This window comes from Doryrhamphus excisus, chromosome 12 (genome assembly GCF_030265055.1).
Source record: "Doryrhamphus excisus isolate RoL2022-K1 chromosome 12, RoL_Dexc_1.0, whole genome shotgun sequence".
NCBI lineage: Eukaryota > Metazoa > Chordata > Actinopteri > Syngnathiformes > Syngnathidae > Doryrhamphus > Doryrhamphus excisus.
This window is the reverse complement of record NC_080477.1, coordinates 15,731,605-15,758,038: the sequence shown is the minus strand read 5'-3', so window position 1 is coordinate 15,758,038 and position 26,434 is coordinate 15,731,605. Positions and strand designations below refer to the sequence as shown.

Genomic DNA, 26,434 nt, shown 5'->3' with positions numbered 1-26,434 from the left:
ATGGAACATAAATGGGCCTTCCTTAAACTGTCCCCACAAAGTTTAAAGCATAGAACTGTCCTAAATGTGACTCATAGCCTTTGTAACTACATTTTTATGTTCATTTCTCTCTGTGGCTTCATCCTCGTGTGCCTCTTGCTGTCTCTGTTTGCGCTCTCTCTTCTCTGACTGGGGTAATTAGCGCACAACTCCTATCGTTGGAAGCACCCCCAGCTACAGCGAGAGCCAGCAGAGCTTTTTGTCACAGCTCAGAGGGCCGATGGAGTGGACAGCTCAGCCTTGATACTCATCATCTTCATACTGTGCCAGGCCATGCAACCCCCACCCTAAGCCCCCCCCCAGACACATTATCTGGCTATGCTATCCAGCCATGCTCCTAATTATTTTCAAATCCGGGCCGCAGCCCTATCAACCACCCTGCCACATTACCCTACTCTGCTTGTAATCATCACCTTAAGCCTTGCTTTGTAGCCTCAAGTCCCGTCATTAGCATATCCCAATTTTTGCTGGCTCTGCCTCTGTGGCTTGACCATTACAGCTCTGGAAATAGCCCATGACTCCTGGACCTTTTATTTACCATACCCATCTGTGTCACAGCAAGAAAGTCTGTCAGTGTTAATATGGCTTGTCCTGTCACGACTTACAGGCGTCCACATCATCACAATGATGACAGTCCCCACCTCTCCAGGAATTCAATGGCCTCGTCTTCCACCAAAGGGTGCTGTGCAGGCTCGTCCTTTTATCTATCGTACATGTGTCCTTGCCCTCATTACTCGGGTCCCTCTTCAATGATCAGCTTCTTGGAAATACCCCTCTGTTTACTGTCTTGAACTAAGACCTTGTTATATCTTACTATACTTTACATTTATGTAATAGTCTAAATGAATATAATGGATCCCGAAACTTGAAATGAGTTTCAGAGGTTTTTAACCTTTGGTTTGGGAGGATTTTTGCATTATTTTATTTTATTGTATCGTAGAAAACTTTCACCATCAAACTATAATAATACCCCGATGTTTTCAGTAACACTTCAGCATATTTACTTGTAATCTAAGAGCAGTAAGAAGTTATATATTATGATGATTTTCCTTTCTGGCTTATCTGTTTTCTAACCAGATTTGTAAACAGTCAAATTGGCCAAGTTTCAAGGGTAATTCAAAAGTTAGAAATTTAGCAAACCAAGTTAAATGTAATGAAATGTATACCTCATATTTCACCATTTACCTTCAGACAGTTGCAATTTACTAACAATGCACACAGCAAATAATGTCCCATTCCCCCCAAAAAAGATGTTTTAGTCCACCTCAAGAACGTTGCCATCATGGATCATCCAGAGGGAAAAGTCAGGCCTGGGTAGGCCTTTCGAAGCAATGACTTAATACCAGTGTTAGCTTACCAAACTGCTTTGAATGACTGACACATTTTCCGCGCCTGTGAGGTCCTCAACACCCAAGAGTTAAGATGTGTAGTGTATCCTGCATTTTTCCGAAGCAGCCCTATGTTAATGGTGAGTCTATACATGTCACCCCAAGTATACTCATCAAGCTGGGGGCAGATCAGAGGCACGGGGAAGGAGGTTATTTCCTGGGACGTCATGAAAACCCAGCACTTGAAAATTAATCTTATGAGGGGCTCATCTCTCAAATATTTGATTATTCTCACATTCTGTGGTCCAGGTAAAATAACAGATTAGCTAATCATTAGCTCATCAGATTAACTTTGCAGAAAAAATGACATTTTTACACCAACATTTGTTATTACAGCTTTACCATGTTCTTTCATGAATAATGAGACAATTGCAAATGCAGATATGGGGTATGCCTATGCTAATTTTGTGGTTGTGTTATTAGCTGTGTCACTAGCGGTACTGCCTGTAACCATAAAAGATTGCTAATTAGGAGGCCACGTGCTCATCAAATACACTAGACTGAGTGGTCACGTCTGTGTTTGTCTGTGCTTCCAGCATATCCTTCCGCTCGCATTAGACTGGCATCCATCACCACTTTCAAAAGCTAACGTCTGACTAGAATCACGGCTGCAGTGCACAGCAGAACCCGTTTGCACAGCCATGCAATGCATTAAATTCATAAACAAAAGTAAGTGCCTGCAATGCATGCTGGCCCACTATAAGAAGCTATAATGTCTCATATGCAATATATGGAGGATATTTTATAGGGAGCAATATCCTTCCACAATTAATACCTGAATATGAAATACTAGTATGGATAATGTATATTGGTATAGGGCAGGAGGAGGGTGCAGCTAATGCTTGAAGGCATGTCTACTTTTATTATGTTCCCGACAGTGTATACATTTCCTGCGGTAACACGTCCATCCATCTTTCATCCGCCGTGTACAGGTTACTGCGGTGGGAAAGAAAGAACGCTAATTCTCCATAATAATTTTACAGCGTGCGTAAAACTCTGCAGCCCCCTTCATTTACACAGTCGTAAAACATTCCCCCTATCGTACTCCTGCCTACTCAGGAGTGTGTGTTTTTCAATTAGCCCGCACTTTGCCTCCATAATGGTGGCGTTTTACTCTGAGAGGCCTTCAGCAAGCGGGATAACGATCACGGACACACGTGTAGGACTCAAAATGTGCAATCTGGATTATGATTAACTGTAATGCTTCCTTGTCACTTGAGTGAATGGATGGCATAAGAGTTCAGTAATTATACTCAAAGCTGTTGACGTGACGAGAACAGATCAACTTTGGCAATTTCTGACCTTTTTGGATGGAATAGAATGATCTTCTTTTGGAAAAAGTATTTTCATTCATTAATTTATTTTCTACCGCTTATCCTTACGAGGGTCGCGGGGGGTGCTGGAGCCTATGACAGCTGTCTTGGGGCGAGAGGCGGGGTACACCCTGGACTGGTTGCTAGCCAATCACAGGGCACATATAGACAAACAACCATTCACACTCACATTCATACCTATGGACAATTTGGAGTCACCAATTAACCTAGCATGTTTTCGGAATGTGGGAGGAAACCGGAGTACCTGGAGAAAACCCACACATGCACGGGGAGAACATGCAAACTCCAAAGATGGCCGAGGGTGGAATTGAACTCGGGTGTCTTAGCTGTGAGGCCTGAGTGCTATCCACTCGTCACCGTGCAGCCCCGGAAAAAGTATTTTTTAAGTAAAAAAGATTTTATGACATCCAAATTGTGAATTTGAATTGTGAATTCAGTTCAACCCTTCTGAAGAAACTGCAGCTGTAATGTTATTGTCTAAAATGCAATGTCCTCACGTCATGGTTATAGTCATAGTGTACAAAGAGGATTCAAACATGTTGAGATCTGGGTGTTTGTGCATTAATGGGCTGCCTGCGCCTGTGCATTGATATGCTCCACTGAACCATAGTCCATACGTAGTGTGGTCTAATCACTGCCTATCTCCATCTCCTGTCATCATTCTCTCTTCCTTCCCCTTCTGACCGCTCACAATCTGCTACCCCGGTCTCAGAGAACATGTATAGTGCATGTAGTGTATGTGCTATCAAACAGCATTCACTCGAGACAGATGACAGCCAGTCCATAAACAATATGTTGGTCAAAGATTTTTGAAAGCTGAATCGCCGTATATGCAGTAAATATGAAAGTACAGTACACTCTTGTCTGCTTACATTTGCATTGGCATATGATCCGTCTGTTTGAAGACTTTTACATTTACTAGTAGAGGTTTGCTACAGCATGTGTATGTTTCTATAAGTATGTGCCACTTATTGCCAGCCAGTGTGCTTGTGTGTTTGTGTGTGTGTGTGTGTGGGGGGGGTGTTGCCGTGTCAGTGTGATCTGTAAAGCGAAGCAATCACAAACACTTAAATGTGCAAATGGCATTGATGTCCTGTGTTAAGCAGCCTGTGTTGACTGATGAGCCTGTTAACCCCGCCTGAAACAACTCCAGCGCAGGGGATTAGAAGTGTACGTGGGCCTCGCCGGCTCCTATCCCATTTTGCATTGGAATTGTGCATATTTAATCTAAGGTGTGCGGCGAGGAGCAAAGACGACCCCCACACCTCCCCAGCTCCACCTCATTCTCCTCTTCCCAGTTTCTCATTATTGATATGTAACAGCACCCTCAGGCTGGGGGTCCTTAATTCACCAGCCCCAATCTTAATCTAAACCGCGGTTTCTGCCTCCAACTTTCTCTGACGTGCAATCTAAACATAGAAGAAGCTTTCTTTCCAAGATTCCTCTTCCCTCTGATCCATCTATAAGATTGTATTTGTTTTTTACTAGTGTATATCTTCTCAAGGAACAATACTCACGGAAATATACTAATATATTGTAGACTAGACAGCAGTATATATTTACAATCCACTGAATATTACACCACTGCACAGCGAGTGGTTAGCGCGCAGGCCACACACCTAGGAGACCCAAGTTCGATTCCACCCTCCATGTCTGTGTGGAGTTTGCATGTTCTCCCCGTGCATGCGTGGGTTTTCTCCGGGTACTCCGGCTTCCTCCCACATTCCGAAAACATGCTAGGTTAATTGGCAACTCCAAATTGTCCATATGTATGAATGTGAGTCTGAATGGTTGTTTGTCTATATATGCCCTGTGATTGGCTGGCGACCAGTCCAGTCCAGGGTGTACCCCGCCTCTCACCCGAAGACAGCTGGGATAGGCTCCAGCACACCCGCGACCCTTGTGAGGATAAGAGGTAGAAAATGAATTAATTAGTTAATTAATATTACACCAGCGGTGTCATAAGACAAATATAAATATATTCTGCAATCTGCTAATTTAATTACTACTGTGCTAATTTGCATTGCTCCTCACGAGGCTGCACTCTTCTGCACTGCGTGTATGCTACCAGCCCTGCTTCCACCAACCAAGACAAAGAGACTATATGAAAGGGCTCACTCTATTCATGCCATTGTTCTATGAAGAAATACACGTTTCCACCTTCATTTCCTGTCCAAGACTTATTTAGTCACTTATCATCGTGGATACTTTGAGTGCATTTGGCATTGATTGGCAATCAGTTTCACCATTGCCTTTGCTAGCTCTCAGATTATTATTTGTGCTTTGCATGTCTGTATGATGTTTGGACTACCTCTTGACATTAGATTTATGTTCTTTACATCCTGCTGTATTCTGCTGAGCTGTTTCCAGAGTTGTTTTTTTCCCCTACATGCAGCTATTGTGGTGTTGGTGGTAGCCAAAAGAGTACATCAAGCTAAATGAGTGATGCTGTCACTTAGGATCTGTGGTTCTTTAAGGGAAACATGAATCTCCAAGATGACTTGATTTTGAAGGGGAAGGTGATATAGCAGAAGGTGTCTCACATTCAACATTGATGTCATCATGGAGGAGCTTATACACTGACTACTCTCCTTTCCATAGTATTGCTCCATAAGAAGATATAATACAATTTTTGTGAGGGCTGACTTCACCTCTTCTGTGTCTGAGAATAGTCACCATTGTTGTGTCCTCAAGTGGACATGCTGTTGCTTTGTGTTCAAGTGGTGTCCCACTGTTGAAACATTCGTCTGGTACGATATGTCAATGACAAAAGCTCTGTATCCAGCTCATTCCACTCTAGCGTCCCTTTGATCGACACTTTTATCTTTTCCTTTTAAATTTCCCCCTTCTTCCTAACCCTCATTTCCCCCTTCATTCTCATACATGGTATCACTACAGCGGAAGGGAACAGTGCTTCAAGAGGGACCCCGTGCTGTGTGTGTAATTTCTTGTTTGTACATATTCCTAGACGTCTTTTGCCACTGCGGAGGAGGAGGAGATGTGCACAGAGGTTGAAGACGACAAGAGCGATTGGAAGAAATGGAAAGACACAAGGGGTGTCGGGGCTCTACGAGAAAAACCAGGATGATAACAAAAGCAGCTCAGATTTCACAGACGCATATTTCATCAATCATGTGAATAAGTCGTGGTGATTATGCATGGTGGTGGCAGGCCAAGAGGAGTGGTGGTGGATGATTACCATACACCATAAAGGCTGCTTTCTTATCTCACACACACTGATTAGTTTCTGTCTGCCGATAGCCTCTCACTCTTCCCTCCTTCCTGTACACACACACACACACACACACACAGCTACTCTCTTTGACACACACATGCACATATGAATACATGCAAACACACTCCTTTATAATGCATTCATACTTTTTGGGGGGCCAGCCCCATGAGCAGGAGTAGCATTATAAACAAAAGATTGGCCAACATTCACAATTTTTCTTATTTTTGTTTTCATGCTGGGGCTGCACGGCGGACGAGTGGTTTTCACGCAGGCCACACAGCCAGGAGACCCGAGTTCAATTCCATCTCTGTGTGGTTTTTGTGTGGTTCTCCCCGGTTTTTCTCTGGGTACTCCGGTTCCCTATCACATTCCAAAAACATGCTAGGTTAATTGGTGACTCCAAATTGTCCATAGGTATGAATGTGAGTGTGAATGGTTGTTTGTCTATATGTGCCCTGTGATTGGCTGGCGACCAGTCCAGGGTGTACCCTGACAGCTGGGATAGGCTCCAGCCCGACCGTGACACTCGTGAGGATAAGCGGTAGAAAATGAATGAATGAATGAATGTTTTCATGCTGTTGTGTTGTAAGGAAAATGCCAGCTTTCAGTTCAAAATGTGGCGTATAAACCCCTGATGGACCAACTAGACAGTCAGTCTACATCTTTAGTAAAGTCATACTCTACTAAATCATTGGGTAGGAAAGCCCAATAGGAGTTAGGGTTCATTGACTCTTAATCACCTAAAGTTGAACCAAAAGTGTCATTGTTTTGGTACTGTAGGTCAATTTCCACCAAAGCAGGCCTTGATGTGAGGGTAAAAATCAATAGGAGGAGGTGGGGCTGGTGGAAAAATTAGCTTCGTATGAAAGGCCGGCCTCAAGCAGGGAATTAGAAATTACTCTTTTCTCTTGCAACCCCCTCTCTCTTGGTTAGATGTTTAATGTCAACTCATTTGGTAAGCAGGCTAGAGCTGCATGGTGTGCTGTCTTGAGCGGTGGCTGCATGCGAGAAGTGTGCATGGGACGCATTAGGGCCTCCTGACAGGGGCCCGGGTGAAATAAGTGAAATTAATGGCGCTCCTTTCATGTCGGACAAGGCCGCGGCACCCCTTTCACGCTGCGTACAGTCGCCGAAAAGTCAATACTTTTTTATTACTCCTCGCTTGCCCTACATTCTCCGCTACAAGTGCTCTGCTCACTAATTGGTTTCAGTTTGCCCAGAATGAGAGAGAGAAAAGGCAAGAGAAAGGGAGGGAGAGGAGTCCGTCCCAGAGTAAATCAATCTCATATATTGAGGAGCATCATGACGAGGAGGTAGGGGCGTGGTATATTTGAGCGAGACAAAAAGAGGAGTTGGAACACACCTGTTCCCCAGGGAGCAAAATGATATCTGGGAGCCTGTTAATGGGGACGTGTGGTTTAAGTGGTCTGGGGGCCCTAGCCAGTTCACCCCTAGGGGGTTCTCAGCAGCAGCTATACATATTTCTGGGAAATTATTTGATATATTTGCAGAAACTATTCATCTAGTTCTCTTTCAATTCATTTAACCTAATGTATGTGCATATGCAGTGTTGGGTAGTATTGTACATAACATTACTGTCATTTAATAGCAGGATTCTTAAGTATGACATTTAATTTCAAGTCGATAATTTCACTCTAACCTTAGCGTTATGTTATTTTACCCGAAATTATTTTTTTTTTTAAATATGTCAGATATTGCATAATAATGTTATTTGACCTGAAATTAAAAATTATTTTTTAAATGTCAGATATTGCATAATAATATTATATGACTAATATTCATTCATTCATTTTCTACTGCTTATCCTCAAGAAGGTCCCAGGGGGTTTCTGTGCCAGCTGTCTTCAGGTGAGAGTGGTCGCCAGCCAATCACAGGGCACATATAGACAAACAACCATTCACACTCACATTCATACCTATGGACAATTTGGAGTCGCCAATTAACCTAGCATGTTTTTGGAATGTGGGAGGAAACCGGAAAACCCGGAGAAAACCCATGCATGCACGGGGAGAACATGCAAACTCCACACAGAGATGGCTGAGGGTGGAATTGAACTCGGGTCTCCTAGCTGTGAGGCCTGCGCACTAACCACTCGGGTCGCCATGCAGCCTTTGACTAATATGACTAATATTATGAGTAATAAATCAACTCTGCATTATGGGCAGGCGTTTATAAGGCAGCTGCTTTTCTCAACATTAAAAACTGCAGTAAACAGAACATGTGAAAATAATAACAGCTTATTGTGCAAATTGTCACTTCTCTTCACTTCACTTTGTCTGCAGATGCCGCTTGAAGTTAGTTATGTTTCCACAGTATCTTGTTCTCCATAGCATCAATTATGAAATATGTCCATATGTCTATTCTTCTCAATCTCCCAGACATATTGCAGCGTGTAACTTCTTTTTATATTGCAGCATATGGTATTATTTTTACACTGGTTGGATCTCCTCTCTTTCCCCCACATGTAGCTGTGATTGGATGTATTCCTAATTTGAGCTGAACCGTCCACAAGACGAAATTGAGGAAAGCGTCAGTTCATTTCGTCATAGATTTTGTCAACAAGGATGTCTTTTGATTAGGAACGGTTTTTGGTTTTTCGGCAGGGATAAAACTAAGCCGAACTTCAGTTGCTGTTGTGATTCAATATGACAAAAGTGTTCCTGGTCAGTTTGAAGTAGTTCGAAATTTGGTGAAGCTTTCTTTTTTCCAGCTCTGCAATTATACAGTGTGTGTGTGTGTGTGTGTGCGTGTGTGTGTGTACTGTATGTGTCCTGCCTGCCAGTATGTTTTGCACTGTTGTGCTAAACTCAAGTGGCAGTAGGGTTAGCCTCTTTCAGAAACAGCGCAGCCACAAATTGATGTGACACTTTGAACCCCCGCCCTACCTCCCCGCAAGCCCACCTCACCCCCTCCCACACACACTCACACACACCAATCGGCCTCCAGTTAAAGGGAGATTCCACCAGTCTTGTTTTCCTGCTGCATCCCAGCTTTCACAGCTCTAGTGTGTGCGCGAGGGTAGGTTTGAGGGGTGGTGGTTCAAGCGTGCATTTTTTTTTTGTGTGTCAGTATGTGTGTGTGAAAGAGCTGTCACAGAGGGCTGGCATCACCGTCCACTTTGCCATCTCTTCCACAGCTTGACAAGTCCCTGCTCCCTGCCCTGTGGCTAACGTACACAAAAACGCCAAGTGCGCCTCTCTCTGCCGCTCCCACTCCTCTGTCATACATACAGTATAATAATATGTGAGCACAGCACACACAAAACTGAATGTACATAATGAATACATACCATTCATCCATCCACCCATGTCACTTATCTTCACTCGGGTACGCCGTGGACTGCTTGATGCTACAAGCAAATGAATGTATGAAATAATTGCTCCTAAGAAGAGAATGTAGCAAGTAACGAGAATTATATGAACTTTGATGCTGTTTTGCCGATGTGTTCATGTGATAGCAGTGGGTTCGTTTGTCTATTGTGCGCACCGCCTTCATGGCAGTTGTCGGCGTCAGATCACGGAGGGCCACTGTTTGTTACAAGGACAGGCTTGTTCCCGCCCCCGGGCGTCGGCACCACAATGATTGTCATGGCGATGTAGTGTGAGTGACAGGCGAGATCACATGTGCTAGCCGCGGAGCAGGAAGCTGGAACAGCCTCAGTCCCTGACATTAGTTTGTCCTTCATCAAAACTTTGCACTCGTTTCCAACTAACACCCACTCTGCTACAAAATCTCTCTCTGGTCTCCTTTTTTGTTACCATCTGTGGTCGTCTTCTTGTAATCTGATCTTGTATTTCTACGTCTGTCTCTGCATGTGCCAAGCAAGATGTTTGATATTTCTTCTGGCATCAGACACGCTTATTTAATCTAAGACATCGGTTAGGAAAACAGGTTGTAATCCAGACACAGGTTTCAGTGCACCATTTGGTAGTTTTATGTCTGGTAAGGCTTTAGTGTAGATTTTCTGAGTGAGCTTTTTTAACACAGCAGACAAGGGGGTCAGTTGTTTATTTATTTTTGTTTGTTTACAAACTCAGCCACTCTTCATTAGTCTGCTGCTGGTAATGTTGACAGCCGAGTCTCATATATAACATACATATACGTACATACATATATATACAAGGATTGACAGCAGAACCAGCATCCTGGAGCTGCTCCCATTTACATTTATATTTATTTTCTCGCTGTTAAAAGTCTCAACATGCACACACACTGTGACATACCAATCAATGCTGCAGCTATACTGATGAAAAGCCAGCCAGTGACATTCCAGGACTTAAACAGAAACCCAAGTCAAGTCATAGCAATAGTAGTAATACATGCCAACTGAGTGGACATGTTGATAAAAAAGTCTATTTTTACTTAAAAAGTGTCTTTTGTAACAACACACATCAATGTGCACAATTACAGATTTCCTAACAGATATCTGTAATTTTCTTCACAGAATGCACTTCAGGATGCTCCAACAATGTCTCGGGATCTCTACAGAGAACATTAGCATTAAAGGACCTCAACAGTGTTGCTGCAGGAGAACAGCATAAAGGTCCCATGTCCATCCAGCCTCATATTTCACACGCACGGGGGTACGGGAGCATCCAGAAGAAGCCTAACAGCAGGTTCACAAACATTTCCTAACCACCAGCAATCAGATACTGTCTTGAGCAGGCCCTTTACATTAATGTATCTGTTTTATTTAGTTTAACATCTAATATCATCTAGCATTTATTGTATACATTTATGCAATTATGTTAATTCATATTCAAAAAGTGTGAAAGGGTGTTTGTCTATATGTGGCCTGTGATTGGCTGGTGACCAGTCCAGAGTGTACCCCGCCTGTCATCCAAAGTCAGCTGGGATAGGCTAATAATGAGGATAGCCATAATGAGGATAAGCGGCATAGAAAATGGATGGATAGATGGATGGCATATTTAAAATCCTACTTTTACAAAATGTTCATTAACATTCCAGCAGTATTAATATTGACAATATGAAATGCACCTAATGTTTACATCGCCTGCCATAGCATCAGGTGGTAATGTAACCCTGACTGCTGGGTTCGAGCAATCAGAAGGCTGAAGAAAGTTATTTCCAGAAAAAGGCCCAGGTCAAGGAAAAGGGGATTCATACTTGCTGAGTGATAGAAAATTAAATTTTTCCGTAATACAGTATAATACAATACAGTAGAATATACATACAATTTGCACAAGTTCGAGTGACCGTATGTGTGGATAAAAGATTACCTTGTTCCCACCCCACGACTTTAGTGTTTTGTTTCTTCCCTCTTTCTTTTTCTCCAGCCCACCCTCCCTCTTCATGTCGCTGGCACTCCCGCAGGCCTGCGCTCTAAGGCCTGGAAGGCTTAGCAGAGACAGAGCGTTTAGTAATGGCTTCTTAATGGGCTTGTCGACAGCCACATTAGAGCGTGGTGCAGGCGGCGAGCGAGGCTGGGCAGCGATATGCCAAGCCAGATGCCATGCCAGCTGTGGTGCTCGGCTCGCTCGTTCACACTCTCATTTGTAATCACATTTCTCAGACGGATGGATGCCATGTGCGCAAAAAGCGAGTGAGCGAGCGGATACGCATTTGTTGCCCTTTCCCATGCAGCGCCTGCCAGGATAGATCTTTCTAATCTGCTGCTCTACATTTTCTCTGTGGCGTCTGTCATCGTCATCAAGTGCACCGCCTGAGAACATTTTACAAAGGAAATGATCATTTCCTCTTGTAGCGTTGGACCCTACCGTCTGCTAAAATGTTTCTTTGTACTTGTGTTGCTGCCTGGCTCTTTAGTGGGCCTCAAAGCTCTTTCTTAGAGTGGGTTATGTGGAACATTTAGTCTGTTGACATCAGTACTTTAGATGCTTAGTCACTTTGATCAAATACCTATACAGTCTTGCATGAAATGTGGAATACACGTCTTAAACTACCATAACCTCTCTTGTTTAAGCAATGCTTTAACAAGCCAATGTAAAAAGATAAAGTGAAGACCTTTACCAAGGCCAAACTGGAGCATGTATTTCTTAATTAGTCAGCAGGTTACTTCCTGCTTTATGGAGGATGACAAACAGATGGGTGCTGCTATTATGATTCTGCGGTGTGGACGGTGAAAATAGGTTCCTATATCAGCACCTTTATCCAGATCCTCGTCAAAAGATAATGGGTTCTTCCTTGGACCATGCACCACTCCCCGTCAATATTTTGTAATTATATTTCAACTGTATTTTAAAAAGGGTGATGATGGATGTTGATATCAACAAACTCTCTAGTTTAACTGCAATAGGTTTTCATGAAGAAGTTCAAGGTATAAAAATGCAATCATTTCCACAACAAAAGCCACTTCGACATCTCCAGCTGACATATTTCAAACCTGTCATTGACAAAAAAAAAAAATCAAAGAAATCATCTGCAGTCTGAGGCCCTGTCCACACAAGAACGCTCCTAAGATATTTTTGGGCATGTTGGAAAAATAATTACTAATTTTAAATTGCATCCAGACGGAAACGGATCACTGGGCTGACACCCAGACAGAACCATGTGACACACCAAACCATAGAAGAAGAAAAAATGACAGGAACGACTTTGTTGGAATTGGTAAGCTGTGTCTCAAATGAAATGGCTAGTGTCTAAATGAAGTGGCATTCCCCATGGCTCAATCCTGGGACCCATATTGTACAGTCTCTACATGCTTCCTTCAGGCCAGGTAATAATAAGCTGCCTACCACAACTACACAGATGTACTTGTCACTGATCTGATCAGCTGAACAAGGTCCTGCAAAGTCACTTTGTCACTGCATACAATTCAGTGTGTGGATGTAAAACAATTTTCCCCAGCTAAACTCAGACAAAACTGAAATCATTGTCTGTGGCCCACATTGTTTCATCACTTTGAAACTCTTAAGTCCAGTACCCCTCCAGTACTTAGATCTCTGCACTGGCTTCTTGTCGCTCAAATAGACTTTAAAACCGCTCCGCTTCTTTTCGAGAAGCTGTGTGACAATTCTCAACTTTAGCAATGTTCAAATCCAGGCTGAAAAATGCTTCTATTCATGCATGGGACAACTGAAAGTATTTTATCTGCACTCTTCACTTTAAAAATTAATTTTTTGATGATTTTAGAATGATGCACTGTACTTTTTATGCAAACAATGGGTAATATTATGTACATTTCATATTGTAAGAAACACTTCTGTTTCTATAAGTTTTGTATTCAAATTAAGACAAGAGAACCGTGACAACCAAATACAAGTATCTTTTGCTTCAACTTGGACAAAATGGAAAAAATATGTTACCATCAACTTCAGACATAGATTTTGGACAATTTTGATTCCAATTCCAAAATTTAAATTAAATATAGAGATAGCTGTGGAGGTATGTATTTAACAATATACAGTATTTATTAACCACAATGCAAAGGATTCCTGATTGTGCAGGTGTACCTAATGAAGTGTCTGGAGACTGCACGTGTCCATTACCCGATCCATCACAAAAAGGTTAACTACAACTTTTCACCTTTTTACATCTGAAGCTGTAAAGCGGCAGCAGATGCTTCGAAAGAGCGTATACTGTCTAAGTGGGGGTGGAGACGAGGAGGCAGGAGATGAAGGAAGGCTTCAAGGATACAAGTCATGCGGCAGTAAAATGCGGCGACTGCAAGAAGTAAAGAAAGGAAGTAAAGCTAAAAGGTTGGTAGAAAGTGGGAGGAGTGATTAAATGACTACATGGATGATTGAATCAATTAATGAATGTTAATGCACCTCAGTATCATTACCAAAGGTCTTACAGGTCTCCAGCAGGGGGAGCCAGTGTTAGCATGTCTGCCTGCTTCCTTGCATGCATGTCTGTGTGCATGGTGCATGATAGCCTCTGTGCCTGTATAGATGGAAAAGTCAGAAGGTGGTTCTTTGTTTCCACATCTGATCAAATCTTGTTGCTACCAAATCAAATTTCCCTGCATCAGCGATGAGCCGGTGTGATTTGGGTGCATAGAGAATAATGTATGTGTGATGTTTGGAGCACCAGTACATGCCACGTGCCACGTGGATGTGTGTGTATTGGCAGCTGATAGTATTTCACCACTTGAAGTCTTGAATATAGACGGCCGTCCCCGGTCGCTGTATCGACAGCTGCCAATTGTCACTCCAGTGACTGACAGTCTTGTATTGATGGACGGGACCCGCTGCCACAGAAATGGAGGACGAAACAAAAGGAAACAATTGGTGGAGAGAGGCAGGAGACAGTAGAGAGAGCAGAGAAAAGGTACAAGGGAGAATGCTGACTGGCTGCCAGGGGAAACTTTGTCAAGGTCACAGACAAAAGAAGACAATAGTGTCCATACTTGGACTTAATCAGTCCATATAGACCTTACTGGGTCACCTTATTACTGTTATTGTCAGGTAGTCTTTTGGTCAGCCATTGTTTGTGGTTGGTTGTGCGAAAACAATGCAGTTTAGAGAAGGAGAGTGATCCTCTCCTCAGACTAGCTTACCATGTTTAAATCTAGATTTTTTTATTTTTCTAAAGCTGCTGCACATTCTTTGAAGTCACACTTACCTGCTAACGTGTAAGCATTTTTTGTACATGAAACGTTTCCAAACCCTGATCTGTTTGTATTACATTTCCTGTGTGTATATGACTTGTTTAGAGCGTGGAAAGCTCACCGGTTTCTCTTCTAATTTGGGATCTACTGACTGTTCTCACGACTCATAATTGGTGGGTTCACTTTTTTACTGTTTTAGCCAAAGTGGAGCCATTTCAACTTTATTTATTTTCATTCATTTTCTACCACTTATTCGCAGGAGAGTCTTCGGGCGAGAGGCGGGGTACACCGTGGACTGGTCGCCAGCCAATCACAGGGCACATATAGACAATTATTATTAACAATGTGGACAATTTGGAGTCGCCAATTAACCTAACATGTTTTTGGAATGTGGGAGGAAACCGGAGTACCTGGAGAAAACCCACGCATGCACGGAGATACATGCAAACTCCACACAGAGATGGCCGAGGGTGGGATAGAACCCAGGTCTCCTAGCTGTGAGGTCCGCGCGCGAACCACTCGGTCCGCCGTGCAGCCCTCAACCTTATTTTGTACCAGCAATTGCTTATCCACAAATCAAAATTTTAACATATATAATGTGTATTTTTACTTAACATCCAAGTCAGGGAGTCAGATTCTGGTATCTTTCAAACAGAGATCTGCAAAATTGGTGCTTGGAGGACAGTCGATGCCATGTTTTTTTGCATGTGTCTTTTACACAGAACCCAGTGAAGGAGGATATTGTTGCCATTCCCTTTCCTATTCCCTTTCCGTTTCTTTCCCATATTCACATGCACAGGAAACTTATGGCAAACTCCATCAGTCGGAGGAGAGTGTATGTAAATGAGTGGAGACAGCTGTTGGTGTAGAGGGCTTGAGGAAATTATGGGCAAGTCGGGGGGGGTATACACATAAACATATGCACCACTAGACAGACACACTTTGTTAGGTACACCTACACCCGCACCATACAATACCAGTGCGGTATTACGGTGCTGCGTTCAATACACACACAATATATCAGACACTGACCACACACTCACATTGAATAATACTGTCATATAGTTTTTATAAAACTTGAGTCCAGGAATGCCTGTCAACAGATAATTAATATTGAGTCTGCCACATGCCATTATTCCTTTGTACAAAAGCCCAAATAAGAATCCACTGTTTTCTATGACCGTCATTCTGCTCCCTTGAGGCGCTTTTGCATAATATCCTCTCCAAATGAAAGTGGAAATTGTATATACAGTATATAGTATAGAAAATAGCTGCGAGCAAATGGCTGCAGATGGGAAGCGGTGAGTGTCTTTTAACCGGAGCTAAATGTCCACAGATATATACGTGAAAATGTCCCAAAGCATATGAGCAGCCTGTTAAGACGGTAATTGGATGGTTTTCCCCCTTTTAACGTGAGATATTGTCGGTGTGCTTGTGACGTAGTGGGCTTGATTGACAGGAAATGAGAGAGGAGGCCGGGCAGTCTGTCATATTGCTAATGTGATAGGTAAAGCCCCCCAGGACACACATACACACGCACGCAACATATCTATCTATATCTCCATACAAAACTCCTCCATATGTCTCAATTTTCTACCCACAATTCCCTGCCCTCTCTTACCCTCGTTACCATCACTCACATATCAAAACAGTCCTTCAGTGTTGGGCCGTGTGGCATCGTAACCGCAGGTTAATAATGAGAGAAGAGGTGTGTGACCCTGTCAGGAGTGGGAGAAACTGACCCAAAGATATCAGACAGAGGCCAAGACCCTCCAACCCTGAGGGTGTCAAGTGTGTTATAGACAGAGAGATGGTGTGTGTGTGTGTGTGTGTGTGTGTGTGTGTGTGTCCATGGCCATCTTTTTATGGATGACATATGTGAGGTCATTTACATGCTATTACCTTTCCACCGGACTTGATGTGCCACACACACATACTGTATATAGTGGCTTTGCTTGGTGTGATGCCCCCTGTCAGATGTCAGGATGCAGATGGGAAGAGGTAGAAGGGGGTGGGGGGGGTCACGTCTGTTTCCCCTCCCTTTTTTTTTCTCATACACACTCGCTCACCTGTCTCCCCCCCTATGGTGCACAGTTACTAAGAGAGTTGTCAGCACTGCCACGAGAAGCTTCAACTGTTTGACATCTGCCAGGATCCCCCCCCCCAACCAACCACCCACCCACCATGAGCACACACACACACACACACACGCGCTAGCACCTCATTCCAGAACAACGCAGCATCTCCCTATGATCAACATTTAGACACAGCCATCACTTAATGTACTAGTCCCACAGATGGAGGATTGGAAAATAGCAGTCATAACACAATCCATTATTCTGACATTTTCCCTTAGGAAGTACTGCAACTGTTCAGGCAATACTTGAAGTAACATTTTTACCATTCCTAACAGTGTATAGACAACCTCAGGACCCTAATAACAATGCAAGTCCCATATATAGTCCCATATTTTTTTTTTTTAACATTGTGACATGGCATGCAAATGTAAAAAAGTAAAATCAAAAAGTAAAAGTTAACCAATGAAAAATCTAAACACAAAAACTTTGCATGCCTGAAAGTTTTTCAGACAAAATTTGCTAGTGATGTTTTAGTGTAACTTTTTTTTTTTACTTTCACATTTATTGAGGTTGCCAGACATTTTATATTTTACTTTCAACTGACCTTTCAACCTATACTTACTTTCAACACTTACCATTTTGAATGCTGGGTCGCTTATTTTTTCGCTTAGAAATTGTAATGTAAAAATAAAGTTGTCATTTTTGGAAAATTAGAGTTATGTACAACAAAGTTATATTATAACAAGAATAAAGAGAAAATATTCTATGAATAAAGTCATGATTACAAGAAGAAAAATTACAAGTCAGAAGTTGAAATAGTTGTAACATTTAAAAAAAGAGTAGAAATGGTTAAAGTCGGAATGTTATTAGAAATAAACAAAACAAGATCACGTTGTAATTTGGGGAAAATTATTATAGCGATAATATTATGGAATTAAAGTCACATTATTCTAAAAGAAAATTATTTGAAGATGGCCTATAATGCTCATTATTCAACACTTTTTATGGAGTTGTGGACTTCTGTAGAGCAGCTGCACACAATAACCCACACAGAAAGCTTTTTTTTTTAAAGTACATTGATCCATCTATTTTCTATACTGCCTGTCCTCACTAAGGTTGGGGGTATGCTGGAGCCTATCCCAGCTGCACACTTTGGACTAGTTGCCAACTAATTGCAGGAAGTACATTTAAAATATTTTTAAAATGTTGAAAAGAAAAAGGCAAAAGTTCATACAAATAATATATTTTTTGCAGGTTTTTTTTTTCAAAATATATATAATATAACTTCTTGGCTGCATGATGGACGAGTGGTGAGCACGCAGGCCACACAGCCAGGAGACCCGAGTTTGATTCCACCCTTGGGCATTTTTGTGTGGAGTTTGTATGCTCTCCCCGTGCATGTGTGGGTACTCCGGCTTCCTCCCACATTCCAAAAACATGCTAGGTTAATTTAATAAGCCAAATTATTAACAAAATATCTACAAAATTTTTCAGAATGTGACCCTCAGTATAAAAAGTTTGGACACCCCTGTTTTAGAGCCATTTTTCCCTCCTAAATCTTGTTCATTTTTCAAACATTGCAACCTTTTGAAGCTTCCACTCAAATAAAAACAAGTCAAGGGATGTCAGCCAGGCTGTGTGTGTTTGTGTTAATGTTGTTTTTTCATCTCACCATGCTTACACTTGGTGTGATACACATAGACAAGCCTCCATTTGTCCCACTTTCATACAAGATAATGAAGCTGTCATTCCCAGACAGCCAGACAACTTCATTGGATTGGTTCAGGAACACAGACGGCTGCTGCCCAGGGAGACACACACTCACACAGACACACACGTACATATGCACACAACACTGTGAGCAATCCCCTTGGCCCCTGTTAAGCATATGTCAAATATAACCATGTATAAAAAGTGAGATTGTGTGACATATGTACAGCCAAGTGAATGGTAGCGATATAAGACACCATGTTACATACACACAGCTCATATCTTTGAACATGCAAACAGACAGACAGCCTTAATATGAAATCAACCTTGACTAGTAAAATCCTCAGTGAATACTTGTCTTCTTTACAAGTCAATTTCATATCCTATCATATAGTGGACAATCCTAAAGAGATTTGATAACAATGTAAAAGCAGTCCAAAGATGGCCGAGAATTAAAAAAAAAAGGGTCACAGAAGAGAGGAAGTGTGTTAAATTGGGGTTGAAAATCAGAACGCCGACTTCTAAGTATCATGACTGGACCTATAAAATGGCTCACACAGTCATTAATTCATTTAAGCTTACTAGTATGCTTTGCTTCTTTGTGATCATTTCTGTTCTAATGTCTGGTTCAGTTTCTTTTCGGGGGAATCCAGATCAGGCCACTGTCTTGAGCTGCTTTGTTGAGTCGTATTCAGTGGATAGTAAATGTATACTGCTATAAAATGTGTACACAGATTATTCTAAATTATATCCACATTTATTGGCTATAGGATTGTCCATTGACAAAATATAGTGTGACAAAGAGTTGCTGAAATGTGAGGGCAGTAATCCATAACAACACCACCATAACACTGCTTCCACCATGTTTGATACCACATGATGAGATATGCTATGGATCATGACCCGTTCCTTTTCTACTTGATACATCTGATTCCGGAATCCATCCATCCGGGTCGCGGGGGCAGCAGCCTAAACTAAACAGGGAAGTTCAGACTTCCCTCTCCCCAGGCCAGGCCAGGCCAGTTGAGAGACATACTGTAGTCTGTCATTCGCCAAGGCTTCCTACCGGTCGGACGTGCCCTGAACACCTCCCCAGGGAGGCGGCCAAAAGGTATCCTGACTAGATGCCCAAGCTACGATCTGTATCTGTTCTCCCATCTTAGTTATCTCTATCTGTATCAGTATTCGGAATGGGTGGGATATAAACCGGAAGTGGGTGTGGTTCAACCGGAAATGGGCGGGGCGCTAATCCTTACATTATTTTAAGTCTGAAATTGACATGATTTGATCAGAAGTTGCTATATGTGTTGTTTATTATTCAGCTGTATATGTATTCAACTAGTATATGTACTGTGTATGTGTGTAAGTGATCCTTGATTCTTTGATCATTTTTAACGATGTGTGTGAAGTTGTTGATCCATGGCAAACTTGGCAAGGGGGGAAATAATCAGCCTTGTTTTTGTATTTTTCTCAAAAGCACCATTTTCAGTACGATAACACCGTCACTGAATGATGCACGCGGTCTTGTAAAATGTTATGCGACATTATGTTTCTTAAATGTTGCAAGTTTAAGATTGTAAGGTGCATACTGCAACGTATTGAGAGCGGTGTAATATTTCAGGACGCTTATGTCAGCCATACATGCAGAATGCTTGAATGCTAGGTACACTTGCAGAGTGCAAGTCATGGCCAGTCAATGCAGGTTACCGTTACCACTGTCTCTGTACTGCTAACTGAAAATTGAAAACAAAATTCTCATATTGTAGGTAACACAGCTATTTTTTGATGACATTGTGGATATAAAAAAAAAAGTGGTCATGCTGCCCCAAATGAGTTGTTGAGTGCGTGCACAGTGCTTTGCACCATGCATGTTACAGAACAACTTTACCAAGTAACTTTAGATACAAACCAAAATAGAGGCGAGCTGAAGAAGTGTGGAGGCATTGTGACAAATGTCGAGCCGAGTTCAACTTCCCAATTGCACCATGTACGTGAACTGGTTTTAATTTGCTGCATGTATACTGAATTTAACTTCTTAAATTACAACTGGAGGTCACAATGACATTTATGGTTCCCCCTTTGGGTTGTGCTCAAATGCTTTGGAAGGCATGCTACATGCAACACAGATATTCTCAAAGTTTTATAGTCATTAGACAAATGGTCAATGACAATTAGTTGTGCCGCCCATGCATGAAGGTTTATGGGCGGCATTTGGCTTGATGGCAGCCATGTTTTTCAACCAATCTTGCTGAAATTTTACAGACATGTGCTTTTCAGTCCCCTAACAATGTTAACCAAATTTTGTATTGATCCAACTAAAGTAACAGTGGGTGTTTTGTAGAGCTCACTGAGCGTTTCAAGTCAAACCAACTTTTGATCAGTGTGTATTTGTCACAGAAATTATAGTTTATTATATTCATTCATTCATTTTCTAGCCGCTTATCCTCACGAGGGTTGCGGGGGTGCTGGAGCCTATCCCAGCTGTCCCAAGTGGTTAGCGTGCTGGTCAGTGATTGGTTGGCAACCAGTCCAGGGTGTACCCTGCCTTCAAGCAAAGTCACCTTCGATAGGCTCCAGCATACCCTTGTGATCCTAGTGAGAAAAAATGTAGAAAAAATGTAAAAAAAATATATATTTTAATTATTTTAAATCCATTGTGATGGTACTGTATTTAAAAGCAAACTCATAAACACCATATCACATTCCAAATACTTGTGGACCTGAATGGTAATGGTAATGGTTTTATTTCATTTGAACATGCATCAGATTACAATTGAGTGCATCCCATAATCAGTTCACAGTTCCACATGTCCAAAAGGAGTAGGAAGAAGCAAAGCTTATTAAATCCTACCCCTCCGTCTCCGTCATAGTAACTGTCAATATGGTGATATGTATAGCACATCATGACTGGTTCAAGACTCATGTATTTAGCAAACATCAACTGCTTGTATTGTTTCTTGAATTCGCCCAGTTCAATTCAAGAAACAATACAAGCAGTTGATGTTTGCTAAATACATGAATGTATTTATGTATGTGTAATACTGAATGTATGTCGGATGAGAGTGCAAAGGACGATTCAAGGTGGAAGAAAAATCCAAGCTTTTCATCTTGAATGAAAACATTGACTCCTACATTTCCCACAATGCAATTTCCCTTCAGAGTCTCCTTAAGAGCCCCCCTGCCGCTCCTGAGGAACGATCAAGTCCTCTCATCAAGAGTTGCATTAAAAGGGAACTTCAAAGGTGAACTCATTAGTTCAAATGAAACACTGGAGGTAGTGATTGGAATTAATTGGAACGCTTCTTTAAAAGTTTAGTGAACTAAAGTACAGTGGACACATGAAGATGGACGCAGCAGGAAGTGCAGCGCACACAGTGTCTGTCATGTGAGGAAATGAAAGAGAAGAAGGAAGGCTGTTAACTTCCTCTTTTTTTTTATCCCATCATCCACAAACCCACTCATCTCTGTCTATTCAAAGACAAGACATAATTACTGCTTTGAGTATTTAGCGCCATAATTTACTCGTTCTGTGACATTATTTACGAGTCTCTCTCCCTCTGTCTTGGGCTCCCGGCAGGGGGTTTGCCCCTATAATCTACTCTGTTAGGACCAATCCATATTGCAAGTTATTATCACTCTCATTTGCTTATTAAGTGTTCCCTTGTTTTCTTCAAATAAATCTATAATTAGAGATTCAGCAGCTTGAAATACTATCTTCTCTTTATGGAATCTTGGCTGGGATGAGAGAGTATTGTGTTTTATCACACTCCATGAGTTAATGAGGATGTGCACAACTTCATTCTCATGCTGTTTATATGTGGATGTGGATGTGTTTGTTGTAATTATTCCTTTCCTGGCTTCCTGACGATGTATACTAGTGATGTTTATGTATTTACAAATTAAAGTTTATATATGTGTTTTTTTTAACAAAAAAGACAAAAATAACTGAAATAATATACTATGGTATCATATACTATCTCTTCTATTGCTTCAGTGGTTAGCATGTTGGCCACAAAGTCAGGAGATCGGAAAGACTTGGGTTCGATTCTCCGCTTGGGCATCTCTGTGTGGAGTTTGCATGTTCTCTGCGTGCATGCGTGTTTTTTTTCCCCCGCATACTCCGGTTTCCTCCCTCATTCATGCTCAAAACATGCTAGGTTAATTGGCGACTCCAAATTGTCCATAGGTATGAATGTGAGTGTGAATGGTTGTTTGGCTATATGTGCCCTGTGATTGGCTGGCGACCAGTCCTTGTTGTACCATGCTTCTCGCCACAAGACAGCTGGGATAGGCTCCAGCACCCCTCGCGTCCCTCATGAGGATAAGCGGTATAGAAAATGTATGGATGGATATCTCATCTATTGTGGAGTTGCATCATCATCCTTGTTGGGATGAAAAAAACATATAAATACGTCTTTGGTAGCGAATGAGTGGCCATTGCTAACTGTATCAGTCCTAATATATTTACTGTGTTGAAATGACTGCTTTAAAAAAGGTCATTAAAACAACATAACTAGTAGTATCCTGACATTTTTGCACTTAATCGCAACTCTTGGGCCAGTGAACCAATCAAAAACGTTTCCCGAGGATGGTCCACTGATCCGTTCTTACCTTCTTGTGACCCCCCCTGCGGGCCGAGCCCCCGTCTTTGAGTAGAGTACATTAGGACACGGCCCAGCGACACTCTGATTACATATGCTAGCTGCGGTAATGAGCTGAGGTGGACAGTGGAGGACTGCCGCTGTTTATGGCAACTCATTATCTGGCCCATTGACCAGAACTGTTCTACACATCACAGAACCTTGTGTCCTCTACATCTAGTCGACCATCACTCTCTGCACTTGTCTGCACAAATGGGAGGGGGTTGCGCAAATGGGTGTGTGTCTATGTGTGTGTGTGTGCGCTCAGGTGAGGCTGTAAATGTGATTGTTGGACAACTCATTTGCTTACATGCTTGTTTACATGACGAGAAATGAATCCCGGTGCTAATGATCACGGTCACATGATGCTGTGGGTTGCATTCAAGTGTGTGTTAGCGAATACTATGATGGCATGCCAAAGTAAAGTGTTTGCAGCTCCAGCAAGAGAGACGGAAAGCTAAGCTCAAGGGCACATTTGTTTCAAGCTAATGATAGAATGTAAATGGAGCAAATTTCCTCTGCAAGAACACAAGCTCTCTTGTGCCAACACACAACTCTTTCATACTTTCACACACACACACACACACACACACACATACACACTTAGGCATAGTGGCGTGGTGTTGATGGAGTGCAGAATCTCATTACACATCTAATAGAATAAGTGTAGTGTGCGTACGGGGAGAGGAGAAGAGCAGCCAACCTGATTAGCCTTATCGCTTTATTATGCCGCTCTGCACGCAGCACATGGGACAATTGCATTAGAGAGGAGCAGATGAGCTGAAGGCAAGGAGAACTCAGCAAACACTGCCTTAATTGATTCCTCACCAAATTAGCAGGGACAGGTTGGAGAAGCTGAGGAGGGAGCGGGGAGAAGGGGTGGCTTGCTGCCTGGGTGGCTGCCTGACTGAATGACTGACTGGAGGCTCTGGATGCTTCTTCACTGGTTTACTAGAGTCTCTACCTTCTGTCCTCCTACCTTCTGTGCCCCGCACTGAGTTTGTTGTGCCCTAAGTGGTTGAAATTCAAGTGATATGTAGTATTCGGGGCTGCAGTGGTTACCACGCAGGCCTCACAGCTAGGAGACCCGAGTTCGATTCCCCCCTCGGCCATCTCTGTGTGGAGTTTGCATGTTCTCCCCGTGCATGCGTTGGTTTTCTCCGGGTACTCCGGTTTCCTCCCACATTCCAAAAACATGCTAGGTTAATTGGCGACTCCAAATTGTCCATAGGTATGAATGTGAGTGTGAATGGTTGTTTGTCTATATGTGCCCTGTGATTGGCTGGCGACCAGTCCAGGGTGTACCCCGCTTCTCGCCCGAAAACAGATGACATGACCTTACATTACATTGCATTAAAATTGTATGATGTCAAAAAGTAAAAAAGTTGTCCTCACATTTAGTGTGGAAATGGTAATTTTTTGGCCTCTCGAGTTCATTCATTCATCCATTCATTCATTCATTCATTTTCTATACCACTGATCCTCATGAGCGTCATGGGCATGCTGGAGCCTATCCCAGGTGTCTTCAGGCGAGAGGCGGGGTACACCCTGGACCGGTCGCCAGCCAATCACAGGGCACATATAGACAAACAACCATTCACACTCGTGCTTCTCAAGTTTAGTAGGAATAAATTGAAGCCTAACTAGTTAGTTTGCTAGCTTATCCCTGCAGCATAAGAGTTACGCAATGTGATGTAAACAATGAATAATAGGAGTGTAAAGTGTGTTACCTCATGTCTATGTTGCTCTGATGATGTTCAAAAACTTTATTTAGGAAGTCATAAACAAGTTCTCTGCTCCTAACTATGAAAATATTCAGTATATTAATATTGAATTGTATGTCGTGGAAATTAATTTATCGAAGTCGGCTCTGGAACCAATCAAGGGACAACTGTATTACATGTCTTGCAGCACAGCATATAGGGGGCCCCACAAATGCCATTTACAGTCGTGAAAATATTGGGACGCCTGCTTAAAAAAGTGAATTCTATAGGTCAGGACAAGATTAGTAATAACTAATGACTACCCTGAGGCAATGATGCAGCAGTAATTTTCAAAAAGTGATTCCAAAATGTGCAAGCAAGACATCGCATTAGTCTTCCTAAATGTTCTTTATGTTATTTAAAACCTGCTTGTTGGGTGAAGGTGTGTGTGAGAGGCAGGCAGAGGGGGGGGACGTAGGACACCAAGGGGAAGTGAGTTTGTCTTTGTCTCCATAGGTGCCCCCGGGGGATTGTGGGATAGCAGAGGGTAATGAATCTGATTGGCTGCTGGGAGTTTTTCTGCTTGTGCTGCGCTTTGTTCACTTGTGCAAGTTCACTTTGTTTCTGCGGCCAACTTTAGTTTCAACACAGTGCGGCATGAAGGACAGCATGGTGGACACAAATGGGAACTTTTTGGATTTGGCACTTTAATGTGTGTTAATACATATCATGTATGGCAAGTTTGCATTTCTGGTATGTCTCAGGACACTAAACATTCTATTTGTTGACATTTTAAAACCATTTCCCATAGAAAATAATGTGAAAAGTAATCATACATTCCAGTTAATCTATTCTCATTATAAAACAACACTTCACATTAAGACCTAAAAGCCTGAAAGGGGACCTATTAAGTTTTTAATTTTTTCTGACCTATAAATGTTGTTATAAAGTTGTATTTTTTCATTTCAAACAATGCCAAAATTTCAGATAATGAGGTTTGCGCATTTGAACACTTGGTTTCAGTGAGTTTTTTTCTAACACCGGCTCCATATGACATCACAATGAGCCTACTTCCATATATAGGCGTGCCTGAGTACAAGCCGTACAAGCTGAGATGGACCAATCACAGTGGATTGGGCGTGTCCGGAGGCGGGCTGTTGGAGGAATAAATTAAAACACACCTTTTTTGGAAATCCAAATGGCTTGGGTGCAAATTGTGGAAGATCTAGAAAGCTTTCTTTGCGGGTTATCATGTGTTGCTGCTTTATAAGTTCATAACTCCATACCAAGGGCTGAAAATGAGTATAACAGGTCCCCTTTAAATACTGAAATGTGTCGCCGTCTATTGGGCAAGGAACAATATTGGTGCTGAAACCATATGCAAGTTTTCCCAACCAATCAGAAAGATAATAAAATAATGAAAATGAGTTATTTTTACTGTAAATGCTCCAGTTAACACCTTGATTAAATTAACCGCTGAGTATACTTCAGTCTACAAAGACAAATTACTGCCGGGGTTTTTAATTTTGGGTCAAGAAACATTGGCAATAACAGCTGTTGAGGCAACCTCCTAATGTAGTTTTTAAATCATAAATGGTCAGCATCCAACAGTTTTATCTGTTGATTCACTCAAAAATTCTACTATTGTTTACAACGAACAATGAATTAATGCTGGCTGAGCAGTTTGCGCCTTACTGCTATTACAACATTGGTTCTGTTTTTTTGTTTTGAAGGGTTTTAAGACGCATAATGC

General features: G+C 42.0%; 1 protein-coding gene across 9 annotated transcripts in view; it reads left to right on the top strand.

Moving 5' to 3' along the window:
* spata17 (spermatogenesis associated 17) overlaps positions 1–26,434 on the top strand; it is an 81,608-nt gene that overhangs the window by 25,053 nt on the left and 30,121 nt on the right. For 3 of the 9 annotated variants that reach the window (XM_058088718.1, XM_058088716.1, XM_058088719.1), the window contains one exon: positions 10,462–11,283. The exons of 1 other annotated variant lie outside the window; for it this stretch is intronic. The gene's annotated coding sequence lies outside the window, so the exon portion shown is untranslated. Of the gene's footprint in view, positions 1–5,729; positions 6,282–10,461; positions 11,284–11,314; positions 13,019–13,539; positions 13,911–14,655; positions 14,724–14,809; positions 14,899–26,434 lie in introns of those variants that run through there. 5 more of the 9 variants (XR_009132215.1, XR_009132218.1, XR_009132217.1 and 2 more) reach the window with 5 other exon arrangements.